The sequence below is a fragment of the Eulemur rufifrons genome, chromosome 7 (assembly GCF_041146395.1).
Source record: "Eulemur rufifrons isolate Redbay chromosome 7, OSU_ERuf_1, whole genome shotgun sequence".
Classification (NCBI taxonomy): Eukaryota; Metazoa; Chordata; class Mammalia; order Primates; family Lemuridae; genus Eulemur; species Eulemur rufifrons.
Window position 1 is genome coordinate 122106187 of NC_090989.1, and position 16047 is coordinate 122122233.

General features: G+C 45.6%; 1 pseudogene; it reads right to left on the reverse strand.

Moving 5' to 3' along the window:
- Nucleotides 1-15754: 15754 nt before the first annotated feature.
- LOC138388692 (small nucleolar RNA U3) lies at nt 15755-15834 on the reverse strand (annotated as a pseudogene).
- Nucleotides 15835-16047: the final 213 nt, after the last annotated feature.

A 16047-nucleotide genomic window follows, 5' to 3' on the forward strand; every position in this document is an offset into this window, starting at 1 on the left:
TTGTCATTTCCTACCCACCACATATTATTAAAGAACTAAGTTGTGAATATGTCCAAGAAGTAAAGGACCTAGCCTTGTCCAAACATAAACTGCCCCCAACCACCCCAGGGGGTCCTAGGTAACTTCCTTCTGTGACACCACATATCTTCCTGTGATGTAGGCCAAGCACCAGCCCAGCACCACCAGCACCACCCCTTAACATCTCTAAGCAATTTTTTCTTTCTTTCTTTTCTTCTGTCCTTCTTTCTTCCTCCCACCCTATCTTTCTCCCCCCTCTTTCTGCCTTTCCTTATCTATGAAGCACTTATTTAGCTATATTTAAGGCAATGTGCCTTATTCAAAGTTAAGTAATTTGTGATTCCTGCCTTCAATTCCCTTATAATCTAGAAGAGAAGATCTAGATATAAATAACTGAAATGCATCAATACATCATTGTCTTCAAGGGATTAATGACTTGAGAAAATGCAGAGAAGGAACAGCAGTTGAGGGCTGACACTGCAGAACTTCCCACTACATTTTTCAGTGTGATTGATGGCATGCACCCAGAACTTGATCATGTGTAAGAAATTCAGGTCAGGCTAGTACAGAGACCAGTGTCTTTGTGTCTATGTCATTGTATGTGGTTATTCTCTCCTATGTGAAGCTGGTCCCTTTCTCTTTGAATTCCCTGCCTGAAACTGACAGCATCTATTCCTACTAGTTACTCCTTTCCCTTGCCACCCTCCTTCAGATTGGTTGCACAGTGCACTGAATCCTGCCATCACCACCTCCCTCACCATCACCAGGCCCCCATCTCTGAAGCATCCTCCAGCTCTCTTGAGGAAGGTGTCTTCCCCTCTACCTTCCATTGTTTGTGGATCTTCCCCATCCTTAAAGCAAACCATATCTTCACTTGTCCTTGCCAGATGGAAAGTTGAATAGCGATGAGGACTATTTCCAGGTATTTCAGCACATCCAAAGTTCCTAAAATGCTGTCTGAACATGGGAATTTCTGTCTGGGTCCTCTGAAATGGTACAATCCTACAATCCAAAGGACATCATTTATCTCCCTCGACAAGGCCTGCTGAGCTCCAATATTCCATGAGCTCAAGAGCTGGCAAAGGGCAGCTGGACCCGGCCCCATTGTTTCTCAGTTCTTTTCTGCTGAGCTATTTGTTCCAAGTTCCATTCTGCTACCTAGGCTGGAAATTCCACTCATGCTCAGCTCAAAGGAATGCAGCTCATGCTGGCCAAAGAGCTGGCCAGGAAATGGGTGGCTAAAATCCTTTTCATTTGTGGCTTCCTCTCTAACATCTGTGAGGCAGACTGTACCACTGCCTGAGCTGTTCCACCCTTTTTCAACTGAGGAGCAACTACTTACAGGTCACCTCCTCTGGGGAAGGTCTCTTCTGATTCTCTACAGGCAGCTTGATTTCCTGGTCTTCAGAGGCCCGGGTTCGTTCTTTGGTATGATATTTGAAGCCTTCCTGGTATTCACATGTTTGGTTTATTATTTAACTACTTTCATTCATTCACTCACTCATTTATATAAGAGCACCTACTATATGCAAGACCCTGTCGGCGTTAGGAGTTAAGGAAAGTAAGTCAGATACAGGCCCTACCCTCCCAGAGCTTACTGTACAGCAGCTGGCAATTAGAAGCAGATGTCTGAGTATACCTACAATGACAGCACACTGAAAACTCTTGAAAGCAGGAATGGTGTTGGGCGTTACAACCTGTATCACACAGCATTTGACTGATGTTTGTGAAATGGAAAATGTCTCTATGAATCCCCAATTTTCCACATTAACAGAAGAATGCACAAACCATTGACTATCAAAAAGTGTTTCTTTGTTGGCTTCTGAACACATGCTAACTCTGCCACATAAAACAAAGAATTCAACCTTTTTGGCCTGGCCCCATTGTGTAATGGTTAACACTCTGGACTTTGAATGCAGCAGTCCGAGTTCATATCTTGGTGGGACCTAATAAAAATATAAAATGTAAAGAAATAAAAGAATTCAACCTTCTCCCTCAACCTCAAGTCCCTCCTTAGCTTATCCCTGGCATTAAGGCCCTAGCTGGAGGAGGCATGGACAGTAAAGAAATGAGGACCCAGATACCAGTGACTACCCAGGAGAGCTTATTTCCTTCCATAAAGAGGGAGAGAGCTGCTATGCATGCCTCCCCTTCCCTGCCCCCTGACATAGACACACACACCCACACATACCCACCATCAAGGCTTGGGAAAGGGAGTCACACTCAAATCTACACCCAAAGAGTCTGGTTTGTTGTTAATTAAACCACATGAAGCTGCTGCTGTTTCACTGTTTTTGACAAAACAATGATCTCGTAAGGTTCAACCTAATATAGTTGAAGATAAACCAAAAAGTTTTGTAAATGAATGAAGGGCTCGAGAACAACCTACCCATCCATCAGGGCGACTTCCCTGATGTGTGTGAGTTGAGGGGGAGGGCTGGGATGTGAGGACAACTGAATGATCAGCAACCTCATCAACTTTATTGTATGGAGAATGTGTGAACTGAAGGATGAGGGATGAGGCTGGAGAATAGCAAAAGGAAGGAAAAAGAAATAGGATAAAGCCAAAAGCCAGAAGTTGGCACTTACTGCTCATCTCTATCCAGGAAAGAGTAGCATGAAATTGGTGCCCACACAGATGTGACCTGCTGTGGGGTGGAGATGATTCACCCTGACTTGGGTGAAATAGCTCTCAGAAGGTCAGCCTCTCCTAACTCTCAGGATATACTCACCAACCAGCCTGCTAATGACGAATTTGGCTCCCTGGGATCGCTGATGTTGGGAAAAGGCTGCCCCAGTTGGGGGAGGAACGTGTCAGTTACTGAAGGGCTAACACCAACTGCTAACGAATACATTGGCATGTGGTTATATACTTTGGCCTCCTATGAGTTGGATTGCTGGGAGCCGGGATTCTCCAGGCAGATAAGCCCCCCAGGACACTGATTTGGCTGTGAACCAGCTTAAGCTCTGTGGCAAATTTACCGAGGAAAAGCTACCCTGGGTGGCCACTCTGGGAGCCAGTCAAGTGACTCTGGCACAAAGCAAGACCTTCTGACTCAATCATTTTGATCACGGGGTACAAGGGATATAATTATGTTGGCAAGGCACGATTATCCTGTCCCTGACTTCAACTCCGTTCCTGATTCTACTTCATGACCTAACAACTGGATGTGAAATTGTCCGGCATTTTCTGCTTCTGACTCAGAGCCTCCCCAGTCCGGGTTACCAGGCCAGTAGGGCAATGATATTGTCATCCTCCTTGGGCTGAATAAAGCAGGGAGGGGGTGAGAGGGTAGAGAGTGCTAGGGGATCTCCTCTGTGCCTAGTTGAAGGCATGTGCTTTACTCTCTCAGGGATTCTGCTCTTTACCCTATGGTCAAGTACATGCTTTCTGGAGTCAGACCTGGGATCAAGTCACAGTTCTGCCTCCTCCTAGCAAGTAGTAACTTCTCTGCATCTCAGACTTTTTTCATCTGTAAAGTGGGAATGATAAGCACACCTGCCTTGTGGAGTTGTGAGGATTAAACGTGGGGATGAATTTAAAGCACTCAGCTCAGTGCCCAGCAAATAGGAAACACAATGTTAGGATGAGTGTTAGCCATGATTAAAGTGGTGATGATGCTTATGCTGACATGTATCCTGATTTATAGTACACGGGGGCTTTGGTGACTATCCTTTCACCTGTCCTCTTTGACCCCACCATCCATTCACCACAGCATCCTCAGTGATTTTTGAGTGAGTAACTGCCCCATAGTAGACCATCAGAGAACATTGGTTGGCAATCAGAAAAGAACAAAAACATCTGGGTGTGGTGGCTCATGCCTGTAATCCTAGCACGCTGGGAGGCCAAGGCAGGAGGATCACTTGAGGTCAGGAGTTCAAGACCACCCTGAGCAAGAGCAAGACCCCGTCTCTACAAAAAAATAGAAAAATTAGGCAGGCATAATGGCACACACCTGTAGTCCCAGCTACTCTGGAGGCTGAGGCAGGAGGATCGCTTGAGCCCAGGAGTTTGAGGCTGCAATGAGCCATGATGATGCCACTGCCCTCTGGCCCAGGTGACAGAGACCCTGTCTCAAAAAACAAACAAACAAACAAAAAAACAAATTAAAGTTTCACTTTGCATTTGCAGTCACTAAATATGAAATAGCTTGGTATTTTGGGCTCTTATTTCAAATCTTCTGTTTATATATAGTTTATACTCCTCATACTAACTCATTCATGACCTCAAAACAGCCACTATGCATTACCCTGTCTGCTTAGCGACACTGTGGCTCATTCCTAAGTACCTCACTACTACCTGCTTTCTCACTCAGTCTTTTTGGGAGCTGGGGCATCACTCTCCCTCTGAGCCCAAATAGAACTTGGCTTACTGGCCTATGCCCCAGTCAAGTGTTTGAGAGAGGGGCAAAGGGAGCCTCATGTAATCATTGATTGTCCTTCTGTGGAATGATTTCACAGAGGAAGAAAGCATTTTGATGGCCCAAGCTCCTCAGCGGATTTTATCCTAGATGGGGTGATTCTGGGGTCTGGCCCCCAACCCCTCCCTAGCCTCAGACAGGTCTTTCCATGCAATGGGAAGCCCAGCCTGAGGACCTCCAAAGGATAGAAATTGGAAATTTTTGTGAGGCTGTCTGGGCTTTCACTCTTGTTGCTGGAAAATCTGGTCCTGTTGGGCGTCTGTGGGCCAAGAGGCCCTAGAGGAACACAAATGCATGTCATGTATTTGTAAACAATTGTGAATGTATATATTTTTTTCCTGGTGCCAACAGTTAAAGCTGATTTTGTGAATGTGTATAAGTCAGTAGTTCACAATTATCTATTATGTATTGAACCTGCTTCCAAACTTCATTATTCAATGAAGAATAATAACTCGACTTAGAGGTTCTCAGTAAAATAACAAAGTCAACGAAAGGTTCTCAATGGTGTTGTGCCTCTCCCCGCTCCCCTAACTTCCCCTAACTTCTGTGGCAAAGCAGCTCAGATCCCACCTACCCCGGCCGTACCCTGCCATACTGCAAGTCTGCAAATGCTGGAACGTGGTTATCAGCCCAACACAATTCCCAAGTCCCTAGGCCCTTCACTTTCCCCAGGATGTCCTACAGAGAAGGGAGCCTCATTTCCTAGCTGTGAAAAATGTGAAGTCTGAAAATCTCCTCTCTTAACCCTTGAGATGCTATTTGGATAAAAATTACCTGGCATCTGATCTTGCCTGACCAGCCTCAGTTGAAGCTATGCAGCCAGGTAGACTTTAACCTCCTGAGGTCCCCAAGGAGGTCCTGTGCTTTCAGTGCAGTTCACTCTCAACCCCACCCCCAGGGTCCCGTGCACAAGCTTGCTCCTTCCTGCCTTTCATTTAGGAATTGGACTTTCCTATCAGGTCCTGTGCTGGACCCTGCCTGCTCTGTTCATATCCAAGTCTCACCCTTGAGACTCAGAGGGCACATTTGGCCTCTTTGAAGATTGGGTGGACACTAGATTTCTTTTGAAATATAATATTATGAGTTTAGTGTTTTGTAGGGTTGTTTGTACATACCTCCTCCTCTAAAGGCTTAGATGGACAGAAGGTAAATGGAAAAATATAGGTAAGGAAGTAAGTTGCAGGGAGAGATGAGGGTAGTACCAAAAATGTACATCTTAAGGATCTGGAAAGTTGCTTTTTGGGAATGAGGCAATTAGGGACAGAGTTTCCTAGCATTTCCAGGCAGGAAGTCAACAGAAAGTTTCTATCTCAGCCGCTGATGATGATGGTTGTGTTCAGGGCCAAGGCTAGGTTGTCTCAAGAGTGTCACAATCTTGTGAATCTGAGCAATAGGACCAATTGTGTCTCTTTACATCTTGAAAGTATTGTGCCCCTGCAAAGATCCCTTGGCTCAGAATGTCCTGTATTTTCCCATCTTTGGATCTTTGCACAGCTGTTGTCTCTTCTGAGAATGTCTCGCCCTCTCCTCTCCACCTGTGGAAGTCAAACTTTCTTTAGGGCTCAGAAAACTCATCACCTTCTGCACCTTCCTGGATGCCCACTGTTTGGATGAACTCTGCCTCCCCCAGTTTGCTGGGTCTTATACCGCTCTCAAAGCATCGGTCCAGCCCATGCTGTCCTGAGTCACCTTGGCACCAGTTTCCTGCTGGCTGTAGATCTTTGGGAAGGGAGGGACCAGGGGATTTTTTTCCTGAGGCTACACCTGGGATGATACTTTTTTTAAAATATAAAATTAATAAGAAACATCAAATTGAAAAGCTCCAGGGATTTGATAACCTCCAACCCAAACAGCCCCTGAAGAAGGGGTAATCTAGAACTCCCTGCGCAGGAAGAAGGAGATTAGCAGTCTCATGGGTTCAGCAATCTTCACGGCCTCAAGGACTTCCCCAGTGTTCCCAGTTCTGCTGCTGGGCCAGCGGTGGCCTCCCAGAATGCTCAATTCCCTGGGCTAGCCTGGCTGGTGGTGCCATCCCTCCTGGGCCTGGGTCCATGTGACCAAGTAGCCAGCCAGCAAAAGCCTGGGGGGACAAGCATCTGTAAATCAGCCTGCTTGATTGCCTCAAATCCCAGCCTGCCCTGGGCCCTACCCTCAGGTATGCTAACTCACCTGGTCCGAAAAGGAGCTACTCCCCTGTCATTCCCTCCCCTTCCTGCTCCTCATCCTCCCCACCCAGCTGTCCTGGGCAGAATCCTAGGGGCATCGTGGAGTCCTCCCTTTCCCACCCTCCAGTCCCTTAATCATTAAATCCTACAACTGCCCTCCACCCAGAGTGTTCTTTCTAGATCAAAAACATCTGATCAGGCCATCATCCTCTGTTTAAAACCATTCAATGGCTACCCATTGCCCTCAGGATAAAGGCTAAAATTCTTAATGGGATTTACAAATCCTTCACCTGGCCTTTCTGAGATAAGAGGATTTATAATCTTTTCAAAGCCAACAAGCATCCTGAGAGGATCTTAATTTTTCCGGCTGTCCAAGCTGTTTAAGACAGATGAGGTCTGCGCTAAATCTTAAAGGGTGATTAACTCATCTGGCCTGAATGGCATGTAAATTCCAAGGGAATTGTTATTCTCCACCTTCTCTGCTGCTCCACCTTCCTCGGGACACAGCAAGGCCAGGACACTCCCCTCAGGTGACTGGGCAACCAGGTTCATTAGGGCAGTCCGGGTGGAGAAGGGGCAGATGAGCGGGGCAGAGCTGGAGGTGGAGCTGCGCAGATGAGATTGCTGGTAATACCAAAGGAGCCCAAGAATGGCCCACCTCTCCCTCTAGCATTTCTGCTTTACGTCTACGTGATATGGCTTGTTCCTTTCAGAATTCCCTTTAATTGCAAAAAGATTCAGAAGGAATGCAAATACTCAAAATAGGGGAATGGTATGTAAACTATAGTTGGAATAGTATGTGACCATTTAAAAGGAGAGTTTTGAAGGCTTTGTAGCAACATGAAAAACCACACATGATGTCATGTTAGGTGGAGCTCAGACTACCAGCAGAGGCGAGAGAGGTGGTGTGGGGATGCGGGATGGCGACAAGGATATGGATTTTCTAGCTGGATAGGCCAGACGAGGGGTTCAATTTCCATTTCCCCTACTCTCAAGATATGTGATCAGCTGCAAGTTCCTTAACTTCTCTAGGCTTTGGTTTTCTTCTTTTTTAAAATGTAGATAAAATACATGGCTTGTCTTGAGTATTAGTTAAGTCATGTAAAAGCACCAGGCAGAAATCAAATTAGGTGCTCAATAAATGTTAGTTCCCTTCCGCTTCTCTGAGCTGTGTCTGTGTGTATTTTTCTTCATTACCTTGTAAAAAGATTTGAAGAAAATAATGAGATTAAAGATTTTTTTCCCCAACTGTTTCAGTTATCTATCACCATGTAACAAATCGGCCCCAAACTTAGTGGCTTTAAACAACAATCATTTTGTTGTATCTCACAATCTGGAGCCAGGAATTTGGGCAAGTCCTAGCTCTACCATTCTTCTGCTCCATGTGGCATTGACTGGGGTCACTCAGGTGTATTTATCTGGTGAATGGGCTGGGGTGGAGGGTCAAGATGCCTTCCTCAATCACAAATCTGCTGCCTCGGTGGAGACGGCTGGAAGGCCGGGCTCAGCTGAAGCCACTGACCGAAGGGCCTCCCTGTGGCCTCAGCAGTGTGACGCTTTCAGGGTAAATGGATTCTCCTGTGCTGGCTCAGGACTTCCAGAGCAAGTGTCCAAAGGGCAGGAGGAGGAAGGTGCCAAACTATGACCTGGGCCTGGAAACTGGCACAGAATCACTTCTGCTGTGTTCTATCGTTGAAGCAATCACAGAGCCTGCCCAGATTGAAGAACAAGGGCCGTAGACCCCACATATCCATGGAAGGAATGTTGAAGAATTTATAACAATTTTTAATATGCCTCAGCAACTGTCTGAAAGGTGGTAATATTAATATTTGTTCTAAAGTTAAATCATCAAAGGGTTTCTCTGGAGAAGATGGCTGGCCATTGGCTTTTGTTTGGGTTGGAGTGTCTCCAGGCTGAGCAGGGAGGTCTAGGTGCTCAGGCATGCAGATATTGGTAGAGAGAGAAGCAGGCAGGGCCAATGGGAGAGAATAGAGTTATGCCCCTTGGACTTTATTTATTTATTTTTGAGACAGAGTCTCACTCTGTTGCCCAGGCTAGAGTGCTTTGGCGTGAGCCTTGCTCACAGCAACCTCAAACTCCTGGGCTCAAGCGATCCTCCTGCCTCAGCCTCCTGAGTAGCTGGGACTACAGGCACATGCCACCATGCCCGGCTAATTTTTTCTATATATATTTTTAGCTGTCCATATAATTTCTTTCTATTTTTAGTAGAGATGGGGTCTCGCTCTTGCTCAGGCTGGTCTCAAACTCCTGAGCTCAAACAATCCACCCACCTCGGCTTCCCAGAGTGCTAGAAATACAGGTGTGAGCCACTGCACCCGGCCCCCCTTGCACTTTAGAAAACAGAAATAAGCAATGCTTCTGTACTGTTACCATGGTGGGTGCCAGTGTCTTGGAGTCAGACAGTTCAGGTGACCTTATGCCAGGCAGGCACTTAAATTTTATGAGCTGAAGTTTTCTTATCGCCAAAATGGGGACAATAATTTTGCCTGCATTTCGGGTCATTGAAAAAGGTAATATATATAAAGTGTTTAGAAGCATACCTTCTCTTTCCGAAAATTTCTTATCATTGACTACAGGGTCAAACCGTTGGTCAAATCTTTCTCTTGCCTACGTGGGCCCCCAGGGAGGTGTCCTCTTGTGAAAGGGCCCCAAGCAGAGTCCTGCTGTCCAGGGGTCTGTCTCCCTCCCCTCCAAGCATCAAGCAGGTATATTTTTTTCTCCGGTGCCTAATGCACAGCAGAGCATTCTTAGAATCTTAACATTTTCCTGCTAAAAATCCTGCAGTACCTAGAGGTGAAGGGCTTTACCCAAAGTCACTCACTAGTCAGAGGCACAGCAGGCCAGGAGTCCAGTCCAGTACCTTGTAGCTAATGCAGCGGTAAGTTTTATCATCTCCATCTTCTGAGATTTTAAGTAAATGTGTATAGCCTGGACTCTCCCACGGTTTTGGTTAAATTCACCAGAGACGCCATCAGGGCCTGGAATTTTAAGCTACAAATTCAATTTAGTACATATAGGACTACTCAGGTTGCCTATTCCTTCTTAAGAGAGTTTTGATAGTTTAGATTTTTCAAGTAATTGATCTATTTCATTTAAGCTGCAGAATCTTTTGATACAGTTGTTCATAACATACCCTTATTTCTCATAGTACTAGGGCCAGGAGTCTAACCCCACTGTCTCTGCCTCCAAGGTCTTTTAATCACTTTGTTCTACTGCAACTGACTCCCCTTAGCTCCCTGGAGAGGGAGATAATAGTCACCCGTTTTATAGAAGAGAAAGGTCAGAGGGGATGTACCTCTAGTAAGAGGCAGGGGCAAGATTTGAACCTAGGCCTGTTCTGGCTGAAGAGTCACTTCCTTTTTTTCCATGATGAGTTATTGCCCATCCCCACTGCTCTTCACCCATCCCAGTGGCCCTCCCTCTCCCTGAGCAAGGAATCCAAACCTCTGGGGGTGGGACCACCATGGGGATGTTGAAAAGCTCTCCAGGTGATTCTAACGCAGTTAAGGTGAGAACCACTGTTGGGCCTGCTCAGCCAGTGTGGTCGTGCCTACCCAGCCACGTGCCGAGTGTTATGTGGGAGGAGGAGATGGCACAGGGCTCAGCTGGGTGGTTCTTCTGCTCCATGTGGTGTTGGCTAGGGTCATTCATGTGACCACATTCAGGTGGGAGCCTGGCTAGGGTGAGAGTGACCAAGATGGGTTTTCTGATGACTTCACTGGGGTGTCAGGAAGAGCTGAGGGATGGCCAGTTTCCTCTATCTCCATGTGGTCTCTCATCATTTCAGTAGTCTAACCTGAGCTTTCTTCCTATTTTTTATTTTTGTTTGAGACAGAGTCTCATTCTGTTGTCTGGGCTAGTGTGCCAGAGGATCAGCCTAGCTCACAGCAACTTCAAACTCCTGGGCTCAAGTGATCCTCCTGCCTCAGCCTCCCAAGTAGTTGGGATTACAGGCATGAGCCACCTTGCCCGACCGTTCCTCTTTTTTTTGTGTGTGTGTAGAGACAAGGCCTCGCTATTTTGTACAGGCTCGAGTACAATGGTGCGATCATAGCTCACTGCAAACCTTGAATTCTTGGGGTCAAAGGATCCTCCTGCCTCAGCCTTCCAAGTAGCTGGGATTACAGGTGCATGCCACCATGCCTGACTAGTTTTTAAAAATTTTGTTATAGAGATGGGGTCTCACTGTGTTGCCCAGGCTGATTGTGAACTCCTGGCCTCAAGTGGTCTTCCTGCTTTGGCCTCCCAAAGTGTTGGGAATATAGCTGTGAACTACCACATTCAGTGAAATTCTTAATAATTTTTGAACAAGGAGCCTTGAATGTCATTTTGCCCTGGGCCCTGAGAGTTTTATTTTATTTTATTTTTATTTATTTATTTTTTTGAGACAGAGTCTCACTCTGTTGCCCAGGCTAGAGTGAGTGCCGTGGCATCAGCCTAGCTCACAGCAACCTCAAACTCCTGGGCTCAAGCAATCCTCCTGTCTCAGCCTCCCGAGTAGCTGGGACTACAGGCATGCACCACCATGCCCGGCTAATTTTTTCTATATATATTTTTAGCTGTCCATATAATTTCTTTCTATTTTTAGTAGAGATGGGGTCTCGCTCTTGCTCAGGCTGGTCTCGAACTCCTGAGCTCAAACGATCCGCCCACCTCGGCCTCCCAGAGTGCTAGGATTACAGGCGTGAGCCACCGCGCCCGGCCGAGAGTTTTAATTATAATTCTCTTCTTCCAAGCTCCTTCTCAAGGAAGACTTTCCATTATCTTGGAAAATGGGAGAAAGGGAAAGACAAGGAGAAAAAAGCCCTTAACAGCAGAATGATGGGTTGGAAGTGAGGGGCAGGGAAGGGCTGTATTTATAGAAACCATCCCTCCAGGTTAGAACACAGACAGGTTGAGAAATTTTGTTCTGTTTACTGGATGTTGACTGAAAATTCTGGCTAAGAAGAGGGGTGTTAGGAAGAGAAATGGGATTCTGAAATCTCACAAGTTTACTTAACCTTTCTAAGTCTCTGTTCCCTCCTTTGTAAAACAATATAGTAACCCTAATGCGTGTTGGTGAGGATAAAATGAGACACGTTTCTTTAAAGGAGATGATATGTGAATGAACAAAATCAAAAACAAGAGAAACAAAATAAAGGAATGATATGTTTATAGGGACTGGCACATAGCAGTTACTCAGCACAGACTCCTGCTTCTCATTGGTCTTTGAAAGCTGGACTAGGAGTTTCATTCAATAATTCACTAAATATTTACATATTAAGGGCCTGCTAAAGTCACTGTGCCAGGCCCTGAGGGATACTGAGATTATATCAAAAAGAAAGACCCAGGCCGGGCGCGGTGGCTCACGCCTGTAATCCTAGCTCTCTGGGAGGCCGAGGTGGGCGGATCGTTTGAGCTCAGGAGTTCGAGACCAGCCTGAGCAAGAGCGAGACCCCATCTCTACTAAAAAAAATAGAAAGAAATTATATGGACAGCTAAAAATATATATAGAAAAAATTAGCCGGACATGGTGGTGCATGCCTGTAGTCCCAGCTACTCGGGAGGCTGAGACAGGAGGATCGCTTGAGCCCAGGAGTTTGAGGTTGCTGTGAGCTAGGCTGACGCCACGGCACTCACTCTAGCCCGGGCAACAAAGTGAGACTCTGTCTCAAAAAAAAAAAAAAAAAAAAAGAAAGACCCAGTTGACAACCTCAAGGAGGTAACCCTCAAGTAGATGTCATGAAACCAATATACGCATAATTATGAGTTGGTTTGTTCATCCCATACATGTTTATTAAGCATTAGAAAGATGAATAAGACACAGTCCTCACTCTGAAGCCCACAAGCTGGTAGGGAAGACACGTGCCCACTAGAGACATACCCATTGTCTCTAGTGCCAATACAGAGAGAAAAACACTAGTCTATCTTTATTGATAGTTTAGCTGTGTTGCAACTAATTAGTATTCACTGCAACTCTTTGCTGTAGGTTTTATCATTATCATTGTCATTTTATATATGAGGCAAGAGAGACAGATAATTTATTTGCTTGAAATCAAGCAGCTTAGCATCTCATAGAAGAGAAACCAGCTCATTCTGCTCAGGTAAATGAAGAAGGAAGCCAAAGGGAGTGAGTGACCTATGAGTGAATGTAGAAGAATTAGAACTTTAACAGGCAGAGGAAGAGGGAAGTGAATTCCAGGAAGGGGAATTATAATATGCAAATATGTGAAGTTGTGAAAATCCAAAACAAGTATTTCAAAACATACCAAGTTGCTTTGGAGCATCAAAGGAAAGAAAGCGTACATCTATCTGGGAGATTCTGAAAAGGCCTTCACGTGGATCATAAAAGATGTGGAAGAGTTCCAAGGCCAAGTTGGGATGGAAGGCATCTTGGAGGAAATAAAAAAGCACTAGAAAAGCCATTAATGCAGAAATAAGAGACCTGTAGGGGATGAAGGAGTAGATAAATTTTGAATGAAATGTAGTCGTGGGTGGTAAGTCTGAATAAGCCATGCTGTGAAAGAACTTTGAATGTCAGGGTGAGGTGATATCTGTTTCATTGGACAGGTAGAGGTGAGGTCTCAGTTGGCCTGGAGTGCAAAACTCGAATTCTTGCAGGGACCGGGCACAGATGAAAAGTAGTCTGGGTATAAAAATAACGAACTTGGAGGCACCCACGTCTCACACTTATCACTCAGGAATACAGAGCCACCTGGCTAGAATCTTTGACTTTTTAAAAGCAGAAAAAAATCCAGATTCATCTTAGGTAAAATTTCTTGCTTTAAAATGTTAACAACTACTTAAAAATGTGTGCAGGCTAAACAAAACTTGTCTAAGGGCCAGGTGAAGCCCGTGAGTGGCCATGTGAAATGTCTTCTCTCCTCAGGCATTTGAAGAACTAGACGGCGGTGTGGAGGAACAGGCGGGGCAGAGGGGGAGGGAGAACAGAGAAAGGTCCAGCCGGAGCCCTCTGCTGCTCCAGCCCTCTTTCCATCCTGACAAAGAAACCCGAGTGTCCATCTCTTAAGTGTTTGCATTTGGAGGAGGTTGTTTTTATTTTTGCCTTTTGGAATCCTCTCTAGCACCGATTTGCCAGACAACTTTGGATTGGACCTGGGAGTTGGTTCTTACTTTTCAGGCTTCCGAACTGAAAAATGTTATGTAGCCTATCCTCCTTCAGTGGTTAGTTGCTTGTCCCACGGGTGAGGCCTCTTATAAGCTGTGTGTGTGTGTGTGTGTGTGTGTGTGACAGAGAGAGAGAGAGAGAGAGAGAGAGAGAGAATGTGAGATCTTCCTTCTGAAGGACTTCCTCAAGAATTAACAGCAGATCTTCTGGCCTGAGCTTCCTGAACCCTGCAGGAGCCAACACTCAGGGACACAGAACGCTCTGGCTGCCGTAGTCTCGGGTGGTCTACTGACCAAACTTATAATCTTGCCTGACTACCTTAGACATGGAGGTTATTAGTCAACCATGGTGAAGGAAAATGCTCCACCCTATTGGGCCTGTGGACCTCCATGTGCTGGGGTGACAAGGAACAGAGTGAAAGAAGTATCAGCATCAGCAGAGCCACATTAGAATGTTTTGATTGTTGGATGACCGTGGGCAAGTTACCTCACCTCTCTGTGCCTGAGTTCCCACATCCACAAAATACAGCCAGAAATATTCGCCTCACAGGGGTATCGTGAAGATTCAGTGAGATCACGAATGTGGAGGTACCTGACACCTCGTTATGCTGGATCGGAGAGGAAAGAATTGGAGCTAGGCCGGGCGTGGTGGCTCACGCCTGTAATCCTAGCACTCTGGGAGGCTGAGGCAGGAGGATCGCTTGAGCTCAGGAGTTTGAGACCAGCCTGAGCAGGAGCGAGACCCCATCTCTACTAAAAATAGAAAGAAATTATATGGACAGCTAAAAAAAAATATACATATATAAAATTAGCTGGGCATGGTGGCATATGCCTGTAGTCCCAGCTACTCGGGAGGCTGAGGCAGTAGGATCGCTTGAGCCCAGGAGTTTGAGGTTGCTGTGAGCTAGGCTGACGCCACGGCACTCACTCTAGCCTGGGCAACACAGTGAAACTCTGTCTCAAAAAAAGTAAAAATAAAAATAAATAAATCTTGATTCCACAGCTTACAGTAGCAGCTACCACGAGTTCAGTAATGACTGTGTGCCAGGCTCTGTGCATTATCCTTAAACATCCTTGCAATAGCCCAGCATGGATGGAGGTGTGATTATTAGTATTATCCTCATTTTACAAGTGAGGAAACTGAGGCACAGAAAAGTAAAATAACTTGTCCAAGGCTTCACAGGTAAGTGGTGGAGCCAGGCTATCTGATTCCAGAGCCAATACTTTCTAACAATGTGAACTTTCCTCTGTTTCTACAGCTATAAAATGGGGAAATCTTTGTGAAGATTAGGAATAATGTATCTAAAATGACTCTCATGGCAGTGTCTGGTATTTCAGGGATATTAACTGTTTTTACTAAATGCTCAGAGTTATGGAGTGAATTGTATTCCCCCCAAAGATGTCGAAGTTCTAACCTCCAGTGCCTATGAAGGTGACATTATTTGGAAATGGGGTCTTTGCATATAATCAAGTTAAGATGAAGTCATTAGGGTAGGACATGTGGACACAGAGACAGACATACACACAAGAAGAATGCCATGTGAAGACGAAGAAAGAGATTGGAGTGATGCATCAACAAGCCAAGGAATGACAAAGATTGCCAGCAAAATGGCAGAAGCTAGGAGGGAGGCTTGGAACATATTCTCTCTCACAACCCTCAGAAGGACCCAACCCTGCTGACCCTCTAATTCTGTGAGAATAGATTTCTGTTATTTTAAGCTACCTAGTTTATGATACTTTGTTATGGCATCCCTAGGAAACAAATATACTCAGTACATGCTACTTCTATCTTAATCTACTTTGGGTCTCTGAGTGTATAGAGCAGCCTGCCCCTGAGCACTCTGGGGGTGCTGCAGGCATCGGGCCTGCAGCCTGACTCTGCAGACACATCAGTCTAACATGGCACGGTGAGGTGGAACCGAGGTCAGCTTTTCCAGGCCCCAACTGCTTTCTGTGCTCTCCTTGGAGTACGTTCCTACTAACCTCATGCTACCCTGCATGTCTTTAAAGAAGAATGTCTTTATTTATTTAATTTTTTTTACACGTTCAGAGAAACTTCTCTAGTAACGGACTATAGAAATGATCCCTGAAAGTATAGTCTTAAGAATGTCTTTAATAAGCTCATTCAGAAGAAAGTACTGACAAGAAAATCGTTCCTCCCAAGTGAATGAATCACACTCGAATGGCGAGATCTCAGATACATTGGTGCCTGGTTGGAAAAGATTTTGAGGTCAAAGGGGGCCCGCCCAGACCCTCACATCTGCATGTCCTGTAGGCCACGAACTCCGCGTATGTTCTCTTCATGCAGACACCCA